We start from the raw sequence: 23532 nt of genomic DNA, 5'->3' as shown, positions 1-23532 counted from the left end.
GTTGACCACTCCCTCTTGAATCCCAGATCCTAGCTCTGCAGCTTTTGCATTACCATCTTTCAAACTTAATTTGAGCATTTCTTTTTCCAGATTGGGTCTGGAAACTGTTGGACGTGGACTGGTTCTGGCTTAGAAACTGGTCCGGTCTGGGATGAACTGGTTCTGGCTTACAAACCAGACTGGGTCTGGGGACAGACTGGTTCCAGCTTAGAAACTAGACCAGGGCCAGTGTGAGGCCTCAGGAGAATAAAATTGTGTTTTAAGGTTGAACAAGTAGATTAACTTTACCAAAGATAATCTTGAATTACAGTGGCCTCAGTGGAGAATTTTTAACCATCTTAGATAACCTTATCCATTTTTGAGGTGACCTAAAGAACAAGGGGTCTTAGCCAGACACTCACTATAAAGGATAGAGGGAAAATGATGTTTCCACTTGTACAGTTCCTGGTGACTAGGATGAGACCGCTGGGACACCCCATTCACTCCGGAACCTGCAGATGGCATCCTGAGCAAACTTGCAGAAGCCAGCAAAGGATAAGAATTCTCGCCAAAATCAGCTCTCCCAGGTCTCTCTCGATCTGTGCAGTGCGTGATTGAGAGAAGGTAAAATTTCACATTGTCCCTTCCTTTCCAAATTCAGATTGGCAGAAAAAAGCACTGGTTATTGATCCTTTCTCTCCCAGGGACAGCTATTGCCTTCTTGTGTCCTGAGAACTTGGCTTAGCAACTGTCACGTTGGGTCCCCCAAAATATGGCTAGATAGAAATGTGGGTTGCACCCCACTCATGATTGGGCAGAAATGTGGAGTATACTTCATTTACAGCTAGGGTCCTACAGACTGTTGCAATTCCCCAGCAATTCCAGCTGTCAGGAGAATTGTCTAAGTCTTTCTTTTTTGGGGTACTATTTCCCCAAAAATAAGACCTAGCCAGACAATCAGCTCTAATGCATCTTTTGGAGCAAAAATTAATATAAGACCTGGTATCATATTATATTATATTATATTATATTATATTATATTATATTATATTATATTAAAGACTGGATCTTATGTAAGACCTGGTGTTGTCATGTCATGTCATGTTATGACCCGGTCTTATATTATAGTAAAATAAGACCAGGTCTTATATTAGTTTTTGCTCCAAAAGACACATTAGAGCTGATGGTCTGGCTAGATCTTATTTTCAGGGAAACATGGTATCTTTGGGAGTGGCTCTGGATCTTGGGAGGGTAGTAGCTCTGAAGATCCCTCTTGGGTCTATGGGGTCATTCAGTACTACTAGGAATACCTACTGTTGGTCCTGGCTGAAACCTGACAAGATATTCTAAGGCATTTCAGGCTACCCAATTCCAATTGATTTTTCCTCAAACTCTTAAAGTTTTTAATATGCCTCTTTTTATCCTTTAACAATCCTAATAATACTTCTCCAGCTATTCTATCTCTCTTACTCAGATATGACTTATCACAGATCGCACTGTCAACCTTCTGTTGGAGCCTTTGGCTCTTGTTCAGCTTTGTACCAAATATATCCACAATTAACACAAACTCAGAAAATCAGTAAATGTCTTCAAGTTGTTTAAGAGTCCCATAGCAGAGCCTTAACTGCTTCTTTATTTTAAAAAAATTCAATACTTTGTGAAAGAATTTCAATTGAATTTAGAGATTTAGACTTAAAAAAAATCTACAAATTGGTTCTACTCTTACATAAATAAGAGATACCTTATAAATTTTTCAGTAAAAGAACAACTGCTACTAAATGAAGATTAATCAATCTTCATCTCCAAGGATAACCAGGAATTTGAGCTTTACAGAAAGTTCTTAAAACTCATCGAACCTCACCTACAGCAATGCAGGAACCATTTATTCCTAACTCGGTTTAGGAAAAATCCTACCGATGTATAAAAGTTTTGTCTCTTATGAGTTCATTTATAATCAGGCTTTAAGAACCTGACAAGATGCTTCCAAGGAGGCAACATTTTCTCTAAGACAATTCATCTATTTTAAATATCATTAAAGTGTGATTGGCATGGAGCCCTTGGGGAGCTGACACCCCAGAGGGAGAAGAACACATTACTAATAGCTAGTCAGGTGCCAACTGGCTCTCAGTTGCCAGCTCCCTTTCCTGGAAAAACCAAGTATATCTCAGCAAAGGTAACTTTGATGATAATCAGGAAACATTCTCTGACATCAGTATGCTGCTTGGCAAGGAATGAATCAGGATTGCAAATGCCACCTGAGTCATGTAGCAGCTGCAACCATATAGTCCAGATACATCCTGGAAGAAGCTGATCTTCGGGCCCAAGTCCCGTAAAAAATCCTCAACCAAGAAGCTCTCCTTACACTTCAATCTCAAAAAGGATGATTACCCTGAGAAATAGTAACCAACCACAATACATTTGCTTAGATTAAAATAGACAACTTAAGCACCACAGCAACCTATTCTTCAAGAGAAAACAGTTGTAGACGGAAAAGGGGCCACAGGCTAACCCTGGCAAGCTCTAGAGACTGAAAACAACCACATAGGATGGCATGAACATAAAAATTCCTAAGTAAGGTGGGCCACAGCGGAAAGTCACACCTTTAGCCTATAGCTTCCTTGACAAAGGTCAATCTTCACGTTAAGTGAGGCTATTGTCTTTTTGCACCTACGATAACTGCCCTTGGAATGTCAGTAATCCCTCCCCCCCTCACCACCAGAGCAGGAAACTACAGAATCCCTCATTGTTATTCTTGTCCTCTAATTACCATCTCTATGTACTGTAAAAAGTGAACTACTATCCTGTACCCAGCAATGAAAATAAGTACCTGTCTCTCCACTTTACTTTTATGCAATCCCAGAGACTTCCCTGCTTTGCTTTCTCCCACTCCCTTAATCTACCACCAGTGGATTTCATGTAGCCCTCCTCTTTTGATTCTATGTAAAAATAAGCTGCAAACCGCCATCTTGTAGAACATTTTCTCAATCTGTTGAGTCTTTGCTTCCCGGCAATTGTCGTCAGTTTGGTTCAAATAAACTCTTATACGCTTTCTCTTAGGCTGAATGTTTTTCGTCGACACAGTAAATTGAGAAATGATTGTTTCCAAACTATATGCCTATTGTTATAGATTTCAAGTGCTCTCACAAATGTATTCTTAATTTTATATTGTCTTGAGAAGCACCCTTGTTGTATTTAATGGCCAATTTGGTTCATTTAAGTCAACAGTAATTCTTGGAAATTTGCAACACACAAGGCAAAAGTTAAGCCAAGTTAGAAGTGACAGCCCAAATCCTCAAGTATAAAGGACAAGCACAACCCGCAATAGGAAAGAGGAGGACACAGGCACAGTGAAAGCATCAGGAAACAGAAAGGAGCATTTCACTTGAACTGGCAGCAGCAATTAGTCTCAAGTCTGTGGAAACCACTTAATGTAACAAGGGATAGAGACAGAGTAGTAAAAAAGAGAACCCAAAAGCAAAACTCTTAATATGTGGAGAAAACGATTTTGAGTATTCCTCCCTGACCGTGAACCTCATTGTCCTAAAATAGTGAGAAATTGAATAATGAAGCAATCAACTATTTAGCTTCTAAAACCTGAAAAGGCAGGAACTGAAAGTCTTGGGAAGTGGCCTTCCTTTATGCAAAATGGAGGAGTTCTGTGGTTCTAACATGTTGATATTTTTAAGAAATTATCTTAAAAAATGTCCGCCTCCGCCTCATCTCAAGATTCTGTCTCAAAATGATGAATTCCAGGTTTGAAAAAACAGAAGTAAAAATATTTTGCAAAATTTTATCACGTGAAAACCTGAAATTCCTTTTTAACTGCATGACAAAGCCTCTAAACATTGCCTAATGCTGTGCTTTGCTGCTTTGCGCTTCTGGCTTTTCGCTAACATCGACTTCATAGTGCAGAGAATAAAAATTGATATCCTGGATAATTCTGTCCTTGTCTGCGAGTGAAGTTTTTCCCATGTGCAGTAAATGAATAATTATTTAATTAAACAAATGTCAAAATAGTTCAGTTCAAGAATAGGAACGGCCTTAATAAACCTATATTATGTACACAAATGTTGAAAAACATGGCGAAGAAACAAATAATATTCTCACACCTTCAACTGTTTACTAGAACCAGGGATAGGAAAATATAAATTATTTTGACAGCTATGTTTTTAAAGATTTCTGCAAGTATATTTGCTTTCTTAATAATCTGCATCATAAATATGTATCTTCTTGTTAAATTTACCTTAGGAGAATAGGAATAAGCCTCATTTACACAAGGGTAGCATAAACTGATTCGAAGTACATTTCACAGGATACTTTATAGTCAAATCAACTTTTCTTCTATAAGAGTTTTCATAGTAAGCATTCTTTTCAAGTACACATGGAATATTCTAGGATAGACTATAGGCTGGGCCACAAAACAAGTCTCAATAAATCTGAAAAGGCTGAAATCATATAGTGTGTTCTTACCATTGACTCAGAATGTGCAGTGTAGCCCACCGCAGTGCTGAAGCTTCGTGCACTGACACACAAGTCATTTCCACAAAGAAGGCAGGGTTGTGTGGCCCAGACGGCACAAAATGGCTAAACAGGAATATCCCAACCACCACCTCACCCATCATCCACTTGTCAGCCCAATGGGCTGGACTCTTATTTTCAGCTAATAGCCAATGAGGAAGGGAGTTTTTCCACTAGACCAGAACACTGACTCTTTTCTTAGTTATATCTGATGAAGGAATTTCATTAACTTCCTTGTGATAAAGAATTAGAAGTTGATAATAGAACCTCACTATGTCTGAGTTTTTTTCTTTCTATATATTTACACCTAAGTTACTGTAGGTAAACTGCATATAATTTGCATTCCAAGATGTGAATTTTGCCATTCTCGAAAATGTCTATTGTCATCATACCCAAGCTAAAGTCGAGTACTTCCCAAAATCCTTTTTTGAACAAAATCTGTAAGAAGAGTTCAAAAATTGACTAACTTCTTAGTTCTTTGTATTCAGAATACATAAAGAAGTCTTGTAACTCAACAATAAAAATGCAAATAAGCCAATGTAAAAATGAGTAAAAAAATGTAAATAGACATTTCACCAAAAAGGACACACAAATAAACAAGAAGCAAATGAACGGATGTACATCATTTGTTATTTGGAGAAACTAGAACCCTTATATACTGCTGGTAGGGATGTAAAATGACATGGCCACTTTGTGAAACAGATTGTTAGTTTGTTTAAAATTTAAACTTATACAAGCAGTGATCCTACTCCCAGGAATCTACTACCCAAGAGAAATGAAAACATATGTCTACACAAAGACTTGTAACTGAGTGTAATAGCAGCATTATTCCTAATAGTCAAAAATGAAAATAACCTAAATGTCCATCAACTGGTGTCTCCATACACAAGTCATGTACCCATACAAAAGAATATTGCTCAGCAATAAAAAGAAACAAACTACTGCTGTATGCCATAACATGGATGAACCTCGAAAAATTATGCGGGGGAAAAAAGCCAGATGCAAAAGCCTACATGTTGTGTAATTCCATTTCTGAAGGGCAAATCTATAGCTATAGAAAGCAGAGCTGGGTCTGGTGCAGGTGGGGTGGAGGCATAGGGCCGGAAATTGACTACAAATGGACCCAAGGAAAATTCTGAGAGTAATGGGGCAATTCTAACACATGATTGTGATAATGGTTACACAAGTCTACAAATTTACTAAAAATTAAGAAAACCATTGGGTCAATTTAATCCAAAATCTTTATTTTGTAAATAAAAAAACTGCCTTCTTCAGCCTATAAAAATGCATGGATATCTTTCTAGCACCTTCTGTCTGTATCACATGTTTGAACTCTAACATTGCTTTCTAATTTTTTATGTTGCGATCCTACTTCCCACGGGATGAAGAGCACCTTAGAATATAGGACAAGAATTTGTGCTAGATTCTTGATGAGTTAATTTGAACTGAACTTACTTGATTTAAATTCATAGGAATAAGCTTGGTGAGACTGAGCCATTCTGAATCAGATCTAACATAGCGGCATTTCTATTCCTTAATTACTCAGCTGGTACTGCTGAAAATTCCCCAAATATATACAAGAATACTCAAATCCAGGGACAAACAAAAAATAGGCTCTAGAATAAAAATAAAAAACAAACCACAAGCTGTACTCTCATTGTGAATTAATATTCATTTCTGGTTTTCATCATTAGTAGTATGGAGAGTCCTATATGTAAATTGAGGGGACACACTGGGTGAGCTCTAAGATTCCTTCCAGTTCTAACATAAATCATGACCTCCCCCCATTATTCCTGGCTATTATTTATCATTTCTACCCACTGTCGCCTATTTCTGTAGTAGTTGAGCATGAATCTATTTTTGTCACACTGTTCTTTTATAACATCCTTAGAAAAGTAAGATTTTTTTTTTCAGATCTCAGTATAGAAGAAACAAAATCACAGCTTTTAGAGAAACTGAATCCAGGAATATTTCAAAATCATTTTCTCAAAATCTAACATCAACATAAATATTTGAGATTTCTAACTTAAAGAATTGACCAGTAGGATTTTTTAAATGAAAAAAAAAAAAAGTATTGAAATACAATTCTTTTTGTCAGTTTAAAAATGAACTGAAATATAAACTAAAATAGTAATATATAGTCAGAAATATAACTCATAGTCAGAAACACAAATTCAGTCCAACATGGCCAGGGGCATTCAGGATGCTTACACTTTGCCCAGAAAGTCTGTGAAAAAAAGTGATTTATTATTTTAATCATTAAATTTAGTTATTATTGGGCTCCTATCTTTTTATTTTATATTTCACAGTATAAGGGAGTGAATGGACAATTGGAAAATGGAAACGTGATTCTCTTTGGGGAATGGAATGTGGAAAATTGTTGGAAAATGGATGTGTATTTTGACTTTTCACTTTACTTTCCTGAACCATCAGACATTTTTGTCATGAACATGTATTACTTGTGCATTTCAAAACCTAACAAAAATTATTCAAGAATAAAACAGAACTTTTTCACTTCCTCATATGCATTTCCCTTGAAAGAAAGGGGGAGGTATAGTAATAATGAACTTTAAAAAGAAAAACCCTAAACTTTCCCATCAAAATTACTTAGATTAAAATTTCAGAGCACCCCAGGCGTATCTATCGTCTTAAGCTTTCATGAGAGCATAGCAATTAGCTTTATATGGCTGTCTCCTCCCTAACAGTTAGCAACTCTATAGCTGATTCTTGGATTCATTTATCATTCTCTCTTGCCCAGCATGCTGCCCGATATACAGGGGTGCCAAAAAAAATGTACTCAAGTGGACACTTTGGTCAACATTGCTCAAGCGATAGTTCGCAGTAATCAGAAGTGTCTGGACACTGATGGAAACCACTGTGAGCACATGTTGTAATCGCAGACGGCAAACATGACTTGTATTCATCTTTTGTTATCGGTATATATTGAGTATTACAGTTTTAATACAGTTTTCCTTTCTTAAAATGTGTATACATTTTTTGGCACTCTCTGTATATTAGTTGCTTGATAAATATTCATGAAACCACTAAAGTCCTGCCTCCTGTCTTTGTTAGCTTTGTAATCGGTTGAGTCGACGTCCTACATTCAAAGTAGGAGTGATCATAACTACCTCACAGGGTTGTTGATTATATGACGCAGTGTATATAAAGCGCTAAGCATAGTGCCTGGTATCTAGTGGTCTCCATTCACCCTCACTTTATTTTACATTTCACAGTATGAGGGAGTGAATGGACACCGGGAAAATGGAAACGTGATTCTCTTTGGGGAATGTGTTTCTTCCTCTAGCCATGAGATACAGCTACACGTGTGCAGTGCTCTGCCCAGTGAGTCCTGCTTGAGATGCACAGTCCAGGGTTCCTTTTTTTTTAAATTGGGGGACAGTGTGTTTCTCCAGAGCCCATCAGCTCCAAGTCGTTGTCCTTCAGTCTAGTTGTGGAGGGCGCAGCTCAGCTCCAAGTCCAGTCGCTGTTTTCAATCTTTAATTGCAGGGGGTGCAGCCCATCATTCCATGCAGGAATTGAACTGGCAACCCTGTTGTTGAAAGCTCACGCTCTAACCAACGGGGCTATATGGCCGCCCCTCTGGAAGCTCAGCAGCAATTCATTATCTTCAATCCAGTTGTGGAGGGCGCAGCTCACTGGCCCTTGTGGGAATCAGACCAGCAACCCTGCCGCTCAGAGTTCACGCTCAAACCAACTGAGCCATCTGGCCACCCAGAGTCCAGGGTTCTTATTGGGAGTTTGTCAGTTAGGCATAATGACCTTCCACAACTGCCCAAATTTCAGATTCCCAGAAGGAAGCAGGTGTTCAGTGCCCCAGATGGGCAAGACAACTCATCACCTAGAGAATGTTTTAAAGGCAAAACGTCCAGGTGTCAGCCCAGGGCCAACCTTGTAAGAAGGTCTTTTAAAGATAGCAGCCTTAGGCCTGCTCTGCTAATGGTGTCCTACACACATGGCAAGTGATAAACTGGGAAAAGATGGCAGAAGTTACAGGAAAGAAGAGTCATAAGAATGGGGAAAGCAGAGAAAGGACAAAATGGTTGAAAGGAAAAGAGAAAATGAAGTAAAGGGAGGACAAGGAAAGAAGGCAAAAGTGGAACAGGGAAGGCAGGAAGAAGAGAAAGTCATCTGACCCTCTAGCACCTTTGCTCAATGCTATTCCTCCCAATGCCCACCTCACACTCTTCCTCTGCCGCCATGTTGCCTATTTTTCATTCCCTCTGTTTATATATGTATCTGTTCCCTTGGTCCTGCTGCCTTGATGTAATCTGGCTGCTTTGATAAGGATAGAGGAAAAGGATGAGGGAAGGAAAGTCCAATACTGATGACATTAAACAGGAAAAAGTTTTTGAGTTAAATGAAACAAGAGGTCAATAACAGGCTCCCAGAGCTCCTCTTAACTTTGAAAGAAATAGGAACTCTTCTGGCTTTAAAAGAAACATTGAGAAAACATGTGAATGTACTTTTCAATTACAGTGGCCTCCTTGGCTTCTGATGGGTCATTGATTACTTCTCTCATTTAAGTATCTAAATATCTACTTTTTCTTAAGTTGAAAAGTGCTAGGGTTTTACTCTTCTAACCCTCTCTTTTTGGACTTTCTGAGTTCATAAAAAGGAAAAGAAGATAAAGGAGCTATTCCTTGCCTTAGTGCTTTTGTAACTGAAAAATATGACAGATCCTTTCCTCTTTTTCTCACATTTTGTATTTTAAAAATTGCTGTCAGACTAAGGCTTTGCCAAGTTTCAACCCCAAGTGAAATTTTACCAAGAAAACTGAAAGATGTATAAAAAGCAGATGGATTATAGGTATCATCATTACAGCCTACACATGTGTTATGTTTTTTTAAACAAGTTCATCTCTCATGTGTTAAATGTGTAATATTAGTTATAATTATATTCATGTACTGAAATATATATCCTTTTATCATTCCATTTCAGGACAGTTTCACTTTTGTAAAATACGCATACATTCACCTGGATAAAAACAGACAGACTAGGTAAGAGAGAAGATGAGAAGGAAGCATTCCATTTTCAATCAACTAGAAGTCTACTACATAGGAGAAGATATTTTCACAACTCCAGATAATGGAGGCTGAACAAATACAAGGCAGTTTTCATTAGGCATATTAGACTCACTTAAGGAAGAACTTGATGCCAATTAGACTCTTCTAAAAATAGAATGAGGTGCCTTATTCAGGAATTGTAGAGAGGGGCATTGTCACCGAGGGAGCTCATGACTGGAGCTCTGGTGTTAGTGGGACTCTGAGAAATCAGTGGAGAGCCAATGGAAGGACTGGACAGAAGGGTGAACATAGATGCCATAAGCATTCTTTATCTCAGCTGACTCCCCAATAAGGCCTTCGTTGCTCAGCTGGTTAAATGCATTCTGTTTCCAACATGGTAAATTACCATTGTTTGACTATTCAAAGAGAAGCCAAGGAATGGCCAAAATCCAGAACACTGACAACACCAAATGCTGGTGAGGATGTGGAGCAACAGGAACTCTCACTTATTGCTGGTGAGAATGCAAAATGGTACAGCCACTTTGGAAGACAATTTGACAGTTTCTTACAAAACTAAACATATTCTTGTTATATGATCCAGCAATTGCACTCCTTGAATTAAAAACTCCAAATGAATCGAAAACTTACGTCTGCCCAAAAACCTGCACACAGATGTTTGTAACAGCTTTACTTATAACTGCCAAAACTTGAAAGCAGCCAAGATGTCCTTCCATAGGACAAATAAATAAACAGTGGTATATCCAACAATAGAATATTATGCAACTCTAAAAGAATGAGCTATCAGGCCCTGGAAAGCCATTGAGAAGTTTTAAATGCATATTACTAAGTGAAGGAAGGCGACCTGAAAAGGCTAAATACTGTATGATTACAATGATATGACATTCTGGACAAGGCAAAACTATGGAAACTGTAAAAAGATTATGGTCAACAGGGATTGGGGGAAGGAAGAATGAATGGATAGAGCACAGGATTTTTAGGGCAGTGAAACTTTTCTGTAAATACTACAATGGTGGACCCATGTCATTATATATTTTTTAAAACCCATGGAGTATGCAACACCAAGAGTGAGCCCTAATGTAAACTCTGGACTTTGGGTGACGATGATGTGTCAGTGTGGGTTCATTGTAACAAAGGTACCATTCTAGTGTGGGATGTTGACAGTGGGGAAGGCTGTGCATGTGTGGGGGTAGGAGGTATATGGGAAATCTCTGTGCTTACCACTCCATTTTTCTGTGAACCTAAAACAGCTCTAAAAATAGTGTATTAATTTCAAAAACAAAGAAGCTGTGTATGCTCCTCTTCAATAAGGCAGTAGAAGGGATATATTTATGTGGTAGGCAGTGAATCTAATGACATCTTAAAGTCTCTTCCAACCCTGAGGTTCCTTGATTTCTATGCTATGTTTGGTGTTGGGATACCACTGACTCTTAGGACAGGAAAGAATTTTAAAGGTCATCTGATGGAGGAATTCTTTTCTTTGCAGCATGACTGCTAAAAGGTCATCTAGTCTGTGCTGGAAGATTGTTGGAGAATGGAAATCTGGTGCCTCTTTGATTAACTCTTTCAATACCTCCTGAATCACTTTGTCTGATAGTCATCCTCGCATTGAAACAATCTGTCTCCCCATAGTTACCACCCTTTAGATACATCCATGGGAATCACAAAGACAGTAGTGGGTGTCTGGAGGCAAAATGGATATCTATTCAACAGAAATTCTACCAATAAATGCAAAGCCCCTGCCGCAGATGTGGTCATTGGAAGAAAATTGGGCAGGGATCAGGGACAGCCAGACAGAACCAGAATGGACAGCAAGCTAGACACAAAGTGAACTTGAGGTCCCAGAGGACAAAGGCAGGGACTCAGTTTAGTTGTTTGTGAGGTTATCCGCATGCAGGGCCACAGGCAAATTTGGGCAAAAGCACATTCATTTGTTTTTGCCAGGGTCGTCCTTCTCTTGATGAATATTGAGTTAATTACATTTCAACTAAATACTCCTAAATCATACCTTCCCCAAAAGGCTCTTCTAAACTGTTTACAGACAAAATGATCTATCATCTAAGGAGTTCACAACCTTATTTAGAAAATACAGAAGAATTTTGCTAAATCAAGTGGACACTTTCATTCTTTATTTCACTTGGTATTCCTTTGAAATCTAACACTACTAAATAATCTTTCCTTGACACTTTTCCTGTCTTGACCATCTTTCTCTCTGTCTCATTTTTTCTCAGCCTCCTTCATGGGATTCTCTCCCCTCCCTTCCAATAATGATGAAAGTTTTCCCAAAGCCCAATCCCCAGCCTTGTTACACTACATAAAACAAATCTCCTAGCCATTCTAGCCACTCCCATGGCTGTAGCTACACTCAAATGATACTCATGTATCTGTCAGAGAGCCTCTCTCCCGCACTCCTGAATCTACTGAACAGGCCACAGGTGCCAACCAACTTGGTGGAAGCAAATATGAGTTTTCAAGTGGCTCTAGAAGAAGGAGAAATGAATGTCAATGTGCAAGTATGCAGTGTGGGAAAAATTGTATCATGACATGGAGAGTGACAAAGAACAACTGTGTATAATAATATATTTTATATAACATGAGCTTTAAAATATGTACATATAAATAAAGTTTAAGTTAAAAATTATAGGTAGACATTTGGCCATTTGTACTCTTTTCCTAAATATTGTATATTCACGTTGAAAAAAAGAGAAGTTGTTTTCAACGTTCTCATTTAGGAAAATGATGGTTTCACTTATAGTCAGGGTCCACTTATATTTAGGTATATACTCTAATTGTATCTCCAGATCAAGACCTCCATCAGTCAATGCTGCTAGTAAGTGAGTACACTCTGTTTCTCTATTTCACGTTCTCTCCACCATAAGGATGGTCTCTTGGTTCTCCATTCTGTAAGAAAAAGCAGCAATGGTCTTTCCTTTCCATCTATCACTCCTTTCTCATCCCCACCAACCTGATTCTGTAACAAAACTCATCTGTGATTTGTCCAGCAAGGGTCAAATTGGCCCCTGTTGGCCCCTGAGTGAAAAATGCCATGGATGTGTTTTGTTTGATTTAAATAGAAATTATAAATTAGTATTTTAAACTGAGATACTTCCCCTGTAACCAAAGTACTATTTTCTTACTATTTCTTTGGTGCCTTACTCTTTTTCCTTCTCAATTTCATGACCTTCAACCTACACTGCTCAGTCATCCAGCCGCCTGTAGAGAGACCAGAATTCATTAGAGAGGAAATTTGAAGAGAAAGTCCAAGGGAATATTCATCTTCTGATCTTCAAAAATAGGCTTATGAAGCAGGACACTAATCCTCCAAAACTAGCTTTTTTCTTGAGAGGGCTTTCTAGATTACTTGACGTCCTCTGAAGTTTTTCAAGGGACAAGCTTTGAGGACTTAGCCTCATCGATTCCCACAGTAACCTGACAATAGGTTGTCCTTCCATCTCTGCCAGCTGGAGCCGTGCTACAGAACTTAGAGGATAGAAGTAGGGTCACTCTACAGCCTGATTTGACTTGTACAGGCCCAGGTTACACATGTGGCCCATGCATTCCAGCCAGCTAGTGCATTCGTTCACCCTCAAATGTGTTCTAGATCCCATGGTATATTTTAGGGGCCATCCTAGTCACAATAGAAGAGACAGTCCTTTGTGATGGTTAATTTTATGTGTCAATTTGCCTGGACCATGAGGTGCCCCGATATTTGGTCAAACATTATGCTGGGTGTTTATATGAGGGTGTTTGGGGGTGAGAGTAACATTTAAATTGGTAGACTGAGTAAAGCAGATTGCTCCCCCTAAGGTGGTCGGGCCTCCTTCAAGCAGCTGAAGGCTTAAATAGAACAAAAATGCTGACCCTCCCCCGAGTAAGAGAGAACTCTTCCTGCCTGATGACTTTCAAACTGGGACACTGGCTTTTTCCTACCTTCAAACTCGAATTGAAACATTGGCTCTTCCTGGGTCTTGAGCCTGCCAGCTTCAGATTGGAACTTCACCAGCGGCTCTCCTGGGTCGCCAGCTTGCCAAGTCACCCTACAGACCTTGGAACTTCTCAGCCTCCATAATTCTGTGAGCCAATTCCTTTTAGTAAGTATCTTTACACACACACACACACACACACACACACACATATCCTATGGGTTCTGTTTCTCGGGGGAACCCTGTCTAATAAGCCCTCCTATCTTCTGATCTGAGGAACCATGAAAAGGTGAGAGAGAAAAAAGCAGGAGAGCAAAGGGGGCAGTTGGGTCACCTGACTTTTCTTTTGCCTGTGCCTGGCAAAGAAGAGACACGAAGGGACAAATCGGGGAGAATACAGAGGCTCTGGAAGCTTCCTCGTACCACTCAAGCATATAGCCTTGCTTGATAACCAAGTCATGCAAAAGGAGATCTTGAAATTTAGCTTGTCCAAGTCGCCCTACGTTCCACTAACAGAAAGTAACTGAGCTTCTAGCTGTAGAGTTTGCTCAAGGTATGGCCATAGTGGGGGTGAGGTGAGATCCACTGAAGACTCTACAGAAGACCACTTGAGTTAGGATTTCTATGGTCTGAATGTTTGTATCCCCCCAAAATTCATGTTGCAACCCTAACCTCTAAAGGTGATGATATTAGTAATGGAGCCTTTGGGGGTGATTAGATCATGAGGGTGGGAGCCCTCAAGAAAGGGATTAATATCCTTATAAAAGAGACCCCACAAGGCTCCCTAGCCCTTCTGCCATGTGAGGACACCATGGAGAAGGCTGTGTCCCAGAAAAGGGTATCACCTGATCATGCTGACACCCAGATTGTGGACTTCCAGCCTCCAGACTGTGAGAAATACATGTCTGTTGTTCTAAGCTCCCCAGTCTGCGGTATTTCGTTAGAGCAGCCTGAGCAGACAGGGTCAAATGGAAGTCAGGGTCAGACCTCAGAGGGATCAGAAGTGACTAGAGGCAGAGCTGAGGCCAAAGCAGCCAGAGCAACCAAGACCCTCACAAAGTTAAGAGAGGCCAGATTACTAGTTCTCCCACCAAAGATGTGAGCCATAAATGCCAGCCGAGCTAGCAGCACCCAAGTAGATATGGAACATTGCTTCAGGAGCCCCGAAAAAGATCCAAAGAGCCTCACTCTTCCCTCCTACCAGGAGGTTACAAAAGCTACACCCTACACCACACATCTCAGTGCTCTTCTAAGAAGAAAGCCAGGAGGAAACTGAGTATTTTTATGTTAGTTTGAACCATACTCGTTGCCAATTTTCAAACATTTGTAACCTGCAAAATAGGATAATAATATATTTTTCAAACTATATAAAAAGTAAGCATTCAATTCATAAATAAAAATGACCCAATTTTTAAAACAAAGGATTTAAATAGACATTTCTCCAAAGTAGATATATAAATGGCCAACAAGCATATAAAAAGATGCTCAACATTATTAGTCATTAAGGAAAAATAAATCAAAACCACAATGAGATAGCACTTCATACCACTAGGATGGCTAGAATAAAAAAGACAGGCAATAACAAGAGTTGGCAAGGCAGTGGAGAAATCGGAACCCTTATACCCTGCAGATGAGAATGTAAATTGGTGCAGCCACTTTGGAAGAGTCTGGCAGCTCCTCAAACTGTTAAACACAAAGTTCTCATATGACCCAGCAATTTCACTCCTAGGTATATACCTAAGGGAAATGAAAACATACATCCACACAAAGCCTTGTATTCAAATGATAACAGCACCATTATTCTTAATAGTCAAACAATGGAAACAACCCAAATGTCCATGACTAATGGATAAACAAAATGAGGTTTATCTATACAATGGAATATTATTCAGACATACAAAGGAATGCAGTATTGCTATTGCTATACGTTACACATGGATAAACCCTGAAAACATTATACTAAGCAAAGGAAGCCAGTCACAAAGAGCCACACAGTGCATGATTCCATTTATGTGAAATGAATGGAGTGAGCAAATCCATAGGGGCAAAAAGTAGATTACTGGTTGCCAGGGGCTCGGGGCAGGGGCGTGACTACTAATGGGATGTGTTTTCTTTTGGGGGTGATGAAATGTTCTGGAATTAGATAGTAATGATTGTTGCATAACTTTGTGACTATACTAAAAACTATGGAATTGTTTGTTTCCAAGGGTAAATTTATGGTTTATGAATTATACCTCAACGTTTTAAAAAAGAAGAAAGCAATATATCCTAAATTTTCAGAATGGACTAACACTGAAACAAGAGTGACTTTTAGGTGTGTTGGTGTTTTCTTGTGCTTTTCCTCCACCCAGCAGAAGGGAGATTGGGAGAGGCCATAATTATAGACTAAATAAAGAAAAGAGATTCTTTTCTTCGTATTTATAATGTGGTGTGAAAAGAATTTTCTGACCTTGAGATATGCATAAAGATCCAGATTTCTGATTCTCTTGAAAGTTTTTTATTTGGTAACGGTGGGCTGGCAATCCTATATGAAAGTGGGCTATTTAGATGGGGCACGCACTCTCCAGTTTACCATGACCCCCTCCCCAACCTGTACCACTCACTCACATTGCCTACCTAGTTCTGAATATATCTGAATTTCTGATTCCCGGTCAATGAGTCAATTCTAAAAGTTAAACACCAATGAGCAGTATTTATATTTTTTTCAGGTAGGAATATGTTTAGCTGCACATAACAAACACCTAAATAACAGTACCTTTAACATTAGGGGTTTCTTTCTTCCATGTATCAAGAAGTCTAGAAGTAGTTGCTAAAGATGAATCAAGAACTCAGTGATAATAAGATCCCAATGTTGCAGAGGCTACTGACTGTCTACCAAATATCTCTTTTTTCTGTATTACTTGAACCTGAGATTATTTGGAGAGAAAATGTGACAAGTTAAAAATTAAATTTCCTGTCTCTTTTACAACTGGGAGTACTTGAAATAGTCCTGGTCAGTGAGATGTAAGTAAAAATCACTGAAGGAGACGTCCAGGAAGGCAATTTTAAGGGCTTAACACAGCTGGCAGATGCCTTCTTGTCTCTTTGCTCTTCCCCTTCTTTATGCCTGAAATGAAAATACGATGGCTGGAGCTCTGACGGCCATTTTGAGAATAGGAGGGTTAGGATGACAAAGCACAAAGTCAAAAGGAGCAGAGGTTCCTGGTAATATCATGTAACCACCATCACAGCCTTGGGCTACCCATTTTTGACTCAATAAAGACATAATTTAAGCCATGGGTTTTTATTACTAGCCACTGAATGCAATTTCTGATTGGTACACTGCCAATGTATCTATAGCCCTTTTGACCTTTTCATTAAAGTATTAAAATTGCCGCTGCCTTGCTCATGATAAGAATTTGAAGAAGGGGGAATGGATCTATCACAGGCACAACTTTCCTGTTCACTTAAAGGCAGGGGCATTATTCAGGCACCAAATGCGTATCGTATCCAGTTGTGGTACAAATTACACTTGATCTTAGCCAAAAGGGCAAGAAGCGATGTGGTTGAAATTAGAAGCATGCAAATTCTTCATTGAATATGTACTCCTACACTTCCTATTAAGGACATTTTGGTTCCTTAATAGGTTGGGACAAATAAATATGGTATCTATGTAAAACATCCACTAGAACTCAGAATATGCCACTGATGCTCTATTCTAGGTTATTTGATTTCCACATTCCCAACTACGCTAGGCTCTGGAATGACTCCATTTTCTTACCCACTTCCCTCTATTCAAACTAAAGCAAAACACTCGTTTGGACAGCCCATTGATGCAAATGCACTAAAACCATGTGGCTGTGAGTATTCAATAAGATACAGGCTCATCCAATTCACAGAAACTAAGATGTGGAAACAACCTCAGTGTCCAGGGATGGATGAATAGATAAAGAAAATGTGGTGTATACACAGTGGAATATTATTCAGCCTTAAAAAAAGAAGGAAATCCTGCAGTATGTGACAACACAGATGAACCTGGAGGACATTATGCTACGTGAAAGAAGCCAGTCACAGAAGGACAAATACTATCTGATTCCACTGATATGAAGAACTTAGAGTAGGTAAACTCATAGAAGCAGAGAATGGAATGGTGGGTGCCAGGGGCTGGGGGGAGGGGAAACCAGGAGCTGCTAGTCAACAGATGTAAAGTTTCAATTACGCAGGATGAATAAGCTCTAGACATCTGCTGAACAACACTACCTATAGTTCACCATACTACATTGTATACTTAAAAATTTAAGCGGGTAGATTTCTCTCATGTTTCATGTTCTTACTACGATAAAAATAATTTTTTTAAAGTTACAGACTCATCCAGATAACTAGAGAAAGTGTATATATATGTAAACATACAATGTCTGTCTAAATGAAAACACAAAATTTAAAAATTCTTTCAGCACATTCAACACCCCCCGAGAATACATCCTTTTGCAAGCCCAGTTTAAGCCACGCTGTTCTAAACAGTCCATGACCTTCCCCTTATACCTTTTTCTGAACCTTGTATGTGTCTCTCTTCCTGTGCTTGTCATTTTGTAACACACTTCTTCGTTTTCTCATATCTTTTGTCTTTGTCTGGGAGCCTTTTGAGGTGGGCAAGTGCTCTTCTCTATTCCCTTGCAGACAAATCTAATGACTTAACACTGGATAAAGGTTCTATAAATACTGGTTGCTTTGAATGAAGCTCTAGATAAAACTCATCACACTTTGAAGGAGGCCCATCAGTAAGACAAATCTGAAATTATCTGTACTTGCAATTTGTACAATACACAAAAAAAGAAAACCCATTAAAAAGTACTCAAGTCATTAATAACTTGACTTTGATGACCTGCAAAGACCAAGGAGAGAGAGCATCTTGTTTCCCCTTGACAGGTATTTATTATTTATCCTTTTTATCCGAACTCATAGATTTTGTTCATCCTTCCTGTTCAATCAGCACCAAGAAGCATAATGGTTGTGAAAGGTCCCTAATGTCTTTGGTGCCCCCCTCCCAGCCTCCTATTTTAGGGCAGAGCCATGAGCTCATTTACAGAAAGTCTTGCCAGGTTCTGCATATGGTTTGTAATATAAATAGATCACATCTTAGGCATATCAGCAAGATAGAGGAGGCTTGCCCTCCCCAAAGTCTGCTGAAGTAGAAATTCTCACCTAAAAAAGTAGGCAAGCCACCTCTACTTTCTACTTCTCAGGGAATTTAAGGATGTGTTGTGTGAAAACTTCCCTCTTTGGCAAGCTTAGATGAGTCCTGGACTATCCAAAAATAAAATATGCCAAAACTGGAGACTGAATGGAAATCCTGTTTAATTTTATACTTTTACCGATCATTGGGCTTTGTGACTGCATATTAGTTAAGATCAACTTAGGTTCATGATCTGGAATATAACCTATTGCATTAACCTAAACTATAGTGATTACAATCTGTTTCACCATTTTTAAATAAAACCTGATCATTTGGCTTACTCAGGATATGAGTCTCCATTAAAATAAAAATGAACCTACAAGGTAAAGTTGAACACAAAACCAAATGATCCTGAGCTGCACAATAATCATAAACAGAGAGCCTTTTCAATCTCTTTCGGCATCTAATTATTTGGGTTTTTTTAAATACTTTTTTATTTGAAATAATGTGTCATAAGAAGTTGCAAAAATCGAGTTCTGTGTACCCTCCACCCAGCTTCCCCAAATGAGAACATCTTACCTAATTAGAGTGCATCGCCCAAACCAGAAAACTGACATTGAATTGATACAATACTGTTCACTCAACTAATAATCTTATGTGGATTATACTCTTTGGCTGCACTTTCTTGGGGTGGGGGTGCAGTGTCCAGTTCTATGGAATTTTATTGCATGTGTAGACGTGCATAATCACCACCACAACCAGGATACACGTTGTTATTATTTCTAAACATTGATGAAAGCCCAACTATGCACTGAGCACTGTTAGGCACTTTTACATAATAATCTCATGAGATAAATAGATTATTTCCATTTTGGAGTGAGAAGACTTAACAATAGAAGACAAAGCAGACATTTCCTCCCCTTTTGGTCCTTCAGTATCAGGCATGTGGCTAAAGAGACACTCTTGTGTAATGTCATTAATTTCCATATGAGGAATTGATTGTTGTAACCTTTATATTGTGCCTTTCATAAGTCATAGCGCTTCAAGTTTCAGACGTATCAAGAGAAAGTTCACAATCTGTTCACTTTTTTGGTTGCTGTTAACTACCATGAGGCATGAAGTGAGTGAAGACATAACACAACAAACAGGATCCACCCTGCGGCCCAGAATGGCAAAAGCTCCAGGTCGGAAGTCCCTTTTGCATTCCCTCGAAACCATAGCAACTCTATTTCTGCTCTAGTTTTTCTCCTGAACCCAGACAATATTTATCCTCTGGGAATTATTTCTAAAAATAAAACGAGAACATGTCTCTCTATCTTTGGTTTCTAAATGTTACTTGTAACCTCCTATTTCGTTTAATTCCCCCCTAGAAAACACTGTCCATTTTGCTATCTTCAGGCTCCATGCAGTTAGAAAATGTATGACCTCAATGCTTCATGTGCCCGTCCTGCCACTGGGGCGGGGAGAGTCCCATAAAGGAAATACCGCGGAGCTCACTGCGGCTCAGCCCCAGGCTATGGAGCATTACTTCTTGTAACACTCTGCCTTTCATCAACTATCAAGCCAAGTCCAGCCCAAACAGTTGGGATGTTGGGACCCCACATCTGAGTTTTTCTCTTGTTTCACTGGCCACTCCTTTTCAGTGTCTTTTCCTATTTCTTCCTCCTCTTTCTGACCTCCACAGTTGGAGTCCTTGGGGACCATCCTCAGCCTTTTCCATGAAACAGTGATTCTCCACCAAGAGTGACTTCCACCCAGGGGACATTTGGCAATGTCTGGAGACATGTTTGGTTGTCACAGGGGTGAGTTAGGGTGGCGGTGTGCTAATGGCATCTAGTGGGCAGGGGCCAGGGATGCTGCTTCACACCATACAACATACATTGTAGGACAGGACAGCCCCCACAACAAAGAATTATCCTACCCCAAATGCCAATGGAAAGTTTGCCCTAAAAGATTTTATTCAATGCTATGATATACCCAGATTCAATCCACATGCTGATGACCCCCAAATTTCAATCCCTAGTCCTGCCTTTTCTCCCAACCCCAGGTTCTTATATGCAACTGTCTCCACTTATGTCTATTAGGTGCCTCAAACTTCACTTGTTCACATGTTTGTGGGCAAGAGTTTGCTTGTGAACAAGTGAAGTTCGAGGCACCTAATAGACATACATGGAGACAGTTGCATATAAGAACTTGGAGTTGGGAGAAAAGGCAGGACTAGAGATTGAAATCTGGCACCATCCAAGGAATTGTCTTAGATTTGAATTCTGATTTTATGGAAATCATTCGATGCATGCATACTATGACTAGAATCAAAGAATGATGGAACTGTTAGGGATCTGTCTCTGGGAGATGAGAGGAAGACTCAGAAGCTTTTGCGATGGACCTAAATTTATACATTTATTGTGATGGGAGAGCCAGAATGAGAACTATTGTTTGTTACAGCTTCAGGGCTGATAAGTTTTCCTGTAGCTGACTTGGCTCCCTTACATAAAATATGTAGCTCAGTTGCTTTCGCATCATTATTTTCCTAAGTCATTGGTAGATAGACAGTTTCCTATAGTACAGGGGTCAGCAAACTACAGCCCGCGGGCCAAACCGGGTCTGCCACCTGTTTTTGTACAGCCCATGAGAATGATTTTACCATTTTTAAACAGGAAAAAGTTCCGAAGAACAATAATAATTCATGACATGTGAAAAATATATTAAAAACAAATTTTAGTGTCTGTAAATACAGTTTTATTGGAACATAGCCACAGTCATTCATTTAGGTACTGTCTCTGCCTGCCTATGCACTACAGCAGCAGAACTGAATAGTCACAACATACACCATCTGGCCGGCAAACTGAAAATATTTACTATCGGGCCCTTTACAGAAAAAGTTTGCTGACCCTGGTCTACTGACAAGAGCTCAAACATTAGAGTTCAAGAAAAACAAACAAATAAACATGGATTTCAGTTTTCACTCATCTGACAGTGTGATCTTTGAGTACGATCCAATGTCTGTGAACCTGAAATTAAATGGGGATCATAAGACTTTCCCTGAAGGATTGTCAGACGTATTAGAAGCAATGCCTGTATAGGTTTAGAATATACTAGGAACTCAACAAATATCAGCAATGATAATAATAATACTTACTAATATTATCATTAACAGAAACTTTACCTTCAAAATTTCCCCTTTGGTATGCTTTGAGAGTTCCTGTGTCAAATGCCTTTTGAAATCCAGGCAAATACATGACGTAAAACAACTATCCTAGCCCCTTTCATCCATTAGTTGGGTGATGACAGAACAAATTCTCATCACATCATGTTTTGACAGCCGACTGGAAGGAGGTTAATATCTTTATAATTCACGTCATTGCACCCCATCATGAATTCCCTGAGTAATCAGTTTCCTGGAAAATTGTCTCCTGAGTGATAAAATGACACTATCTGAAATAGGAAATTATCATATCCTGCCCAATCCCCTTTCCAACTTTCTTATCCCAAGAATGTCAGAAAATAAGTTCAGTTAACAGAAAACGGGGAGCCAAAATTCAGTTAACAAATAGCAGATAGAAACAGTCCCCAGGCTACCAGAACCCTACTCCTTCAGATTTCCTGGAGTGGCCATAGAGGCAGAGTTTAGTCTTGCGTTTTGAACGGCATCGCCACAGGCATCTAGGATCAGAGTTGGGAGTATGCCTGACACTCACCTTGACCTCAGCCCTGTCCACCTCCTGTCCTTCAGAAGATTCTGCCATCCCTGGTGGCTTCTTGGCGTCAGACATGCCTCCTGGCTTCCATCTCATTCCTGGAGTGCAAAAGAGGTCAATTCTAGCCCTTTTTCTTTGTGTGACCCCATCCTTTCCCCTTCTTGCATCCCGCCATTTTCTCCTGCTCTCTAGTCAGTTTGGGCTTAGCAGAGTTACTTGCAGCCTCCTCAGACTTCCTCTTCCCGCTTCACTGCCCTTTCTATGGCACTTTCTGGGATGATCCACATCTCTCACGAGTGACAAGACGTCATCTTGCTAATTAACATATGGCCTAATTATGGCGGTGTTACACTTTAGAAGACAGAATTAAAATCTGGAATGACCTAAGTAATTAGGAGGGGCAGGCAGAGACAAATGAAAGCAGCAGTGACAAAGTGAGGGTGGGCAATGACTTGGGCACGTCCTCTGAGGCTGAAAGCAACTGGCCTCTACTTAGGTGCATGGACACCTGGGGACTGACTCCAAGCAGGGTGCTGATGTCACAAGGGAGTATCCTATGTAGGACAAGAGGGGATTTTCTTTCCTCACCCTCCTCTTTATCCTCTCCTCCAGCACCCCTGGTGCTGAGGTGGCGCTTGATGCGAGCAAATGAATCAGAAAAATTCATGCCCACAGAGCTAAATTTTCACAGGGTATTGCAGAAGACCCGGGACAGTGGGGAGGGGTGCAGTGTGATAGCTTTTTTTTGCACTTTCTTTTGATACTATTTTTTTTATTTATTTATTTTTAATTACAGTTGATACACGTGTGATAGCTTAACTGACGTGCTGAGGTGGACACTAGAAAGTGGTCCCTACTCTGCTAGCATTTTGGCCTGGAATTAGAAAAATAAGGACATCATGTGCACATTGGTTGGGTTCCCCCAGAAGTCGACTTTGGGTCAAGAATGTGAGTACAAGGTGTTTATTTGGGAGATCTAGGAAACCCTGGCAAGGAATGAGAAAATGTGACAGGGAGGGGAAAGAATGTGATAGAAGGTATGTCAGCAAGCACATTATCACTGTGGGCCACTGGAGCTCAATCCAGCTGGGGAGACAGAGCAGAACAGGGGTTGGCCAATTTTTCCCATAATGGGCAAGATAGTGGATGTTTCCCGCTTAGTGGGACAAATGATCTCTGTCACAACTATTCAACTCTGCCTCTGTCATGTAAAAGCAGCC

At 39.7% G+C, this 23532-nt stretch overlaps 1 protein-coding gene across 1 annotated transcript in view; it reads right to left on the bottom strand.

Annotated features, from left to right (window-relative positions):
* The window catches only part of FRMPD4 (FERM and PDZ domain containing 4), a 742584-nt gene extending 720025 nt beyond the window's left edge, over positions 1-22559 (bottom strand). The window contains exon 1 of the mRNA XM_074324291.2: positions 22313-22559. The gene's annotated coding sequence lies outside the window, so the exon portion shown is untranslated. The remainder of the gene's footprint in view (positions 1-22312) is intronic.
* Positions 22560-23532: the final 973 nt, after the last annotated feature.

Source organism: Rhinolophus sinicus, chromosome 18 (assembly GCF_057876585.1).
Source record: "Rhinolophus sinicus isolate RSI-liver-muscle chromosome 18, RSI-T2T, whole genome shotgun sequence".
NCBI classification, from domain to species: domain Eukaryota; kingdom Metazoa; phylum Chordata; class Mammalia; order Chiroptera; family Rhinolophidae; genus Rhinolophus; species Rhinolophus sinicus.
Note: the sequence above shows the minus strand (reverse complement) of the source record. Positions and strands in the feature narration are given on the sequence as shown.